Consider the following 2327-nt stretch of genomic DNA (forward strand, 5'->3'; position numbering starts at 1 on the left):
TCCTTCCCCTCACCGTGTAGCTGCTGCCCCCAAAGCCCTCTGCCCTCTCTCGGAAGACTCCCATAGGGTAGGGTTCAGAACTCAAGCAACTGGGAGTGAAGCCGTCTAGGCTAGACCCTAAGTCCCAAGCACCAGGAAAACCATCAGCCCAATATTCTTCAGCCACGCTTCTAATCAGGACCCATGTGGCTCTCTAGTTCTGGCAAGAAGTGTGTGGATCAGTGAAGAGACTGTATGAGAATAAAATCAGGAAGTAGATTTTGAAAAAAATGCCTCTGAATTACCAGTTTTAAGAAAATTGTCAGAACTGGACATGCCAGGAGAATGGAAGAAGCTGTACCTGTAGCAGGGACCCAGTTAGACCTCTATGCTAGAGTTTTCCTCAACGTAGCCCACAGTCTATCCATATCAGCATCCGTGTTTCCACATGTAGGCGGAACACAGTTCCATAAGTGCAGTTGGCACCAATATGGAGATGGAAAAGCCATGGGGGAAGTGGTGGGATGCATCATTTTTACCACCCCAGGTAGCTATCCGCTTTCACTGCACCCCACTGTGTACTGCTTTATTGGAAGGAGGAATCACTAGCCAGAAGTCATGTTTGTGGCTTTTGGACCCCAATGGTGGTAGCAAGCCCAGCTTCTAGCCTGTCATGTCTCCCTCCTAAGGCAGAGAAGTCAAGCCTGGACTAGCTGTGCCAGCTGAGCTCCTTCTCCATATCTACCCCTAACCCCACCCCAGCTCTGGAAGACTATAGAGGGTGCTTATCTCTTAATAAGTACATGATTAGGAAATGACTATCTTTTCCTGTCCCACGTGATCAAGAGTGGGCACCTTGCTGCCACTGAGATCTCTGTACAGTGAGAGTAAGACTCAGGTGAGTCAGACACTGTGGTGCTTGGGAAGGGAGGACATGCGAGTCAACCAGCAGGCCGCCGGGTTTGGTACTACGTGCTTGGCTGTGGGTAGAAGCCCACAGGGCTGCAGAAACATCACTAAGTGCACTAAGGCAATTGTCTTTCATCCCTTGATAAACATTCTGTTTTGGTGAAAACATACACACACACACACACTTTGCCCTGCACACTCCGGTTTATGATCCTCCACTTTCTCAATCCTTATGGGTTGGGGCTGTTTTTACTACTTACAAATATGGGATTTGGATCAGAAGGACTGGCTTCCTCACTTTCACTGGGCTGTGTGACAGTGGACAAAGACTTTCACTTCTCTGAGTCTCAACATCATCAACTGTAAAGTGGATGTAACCAAGCTAATACCTACTCAACAAGATGAGGTACAGTAAATGAGGTTCAGTGTATGCAACTGCTCTGTAAAGTGCAAGGGGGGCTAAGCAGATATTATGATTCTTATCATTGCTAAATATAAGAAAGTGTACTATGAAGCTGGTCACATTCCCACTAAGGTGGGGAGAAAAGCTTGTCTGTCCTGTCTGATTTCTCTGGAAACTCAAGCAACTGGGAGTCTATGGCCAGAGGGTCCATCCATGGGTCAATCCTCTCATCATTATTTTACTAGGATGCTAGCTCTATAGGATCAAGATTTTGTTTGTTTGTTTGCTTAGTTCACTGCTGTATCCCAGGTTCCTAGAACGGTACCTCGTGCATATTAAACAGTCAAAAATATTAGATGTGTGAGTGAATGGATCTTTTTGAGCATCTAGTGAAATAGATGTCAGTGACAGAGATGATACAGACTTTCAAGTTAGTGAGGTGCTGCCACAAGGAAATCAGCCGATAGCAGAATATTTCCTCACTCATCTTTAAATGAAGGATACGGTATTATTTTAAAATATGAAGACCACCAAAGCTTAGGGGGCACGTGTGATGAAACATTACACTAAGGGTAAATTGTGCAGTAGCACAGCCAGGGAAGTTGCTGGGATGCTCTGAAGGTGGTCCAGGATTCACCCCCTGATCCTGGGGCAGATTCCTGAATGAGAAAGGAATGTAATCCATAGCCATAGCTTACATTAAGTGAGAACCTATTATGTTCTGGGCATGTATTTATATTTGTATTATATAATTTCACCCTCATGACAACCCTATGTGATAGGGTTTAGAATCCCCCATTTTCCAGATCAGATAACTGGGATTCAGAGAGGTTAGGTTGCTTGTGCAGGGACATGCAATGTCCCCATCAAGTGGCAGAACAAGGATTTGAAACCAAGTCTGTCCAAGTCCAAGCTATGTACTTTGCTCTTAAACATTAAATAGCACTGCCCTCCATTATCTGTGAGCTGGTTCAAACTACATATAATATGGGAGATGCCACTTTTTAGGTGAAGTTTGAAACCACTAGAGGGATAC

Source organism: Mesoplodon bidens, assembly GCF_964165515.1.
Source record: "Mesoplodon bidens genome assembly, chromosome: X".
Lineage (NCBI taxonomy): Eukaryota > Metazoa > Chordata > Mammalia > Artiodactyla > Ziphiidae > Mesoplodon > Mesoplodon bidens.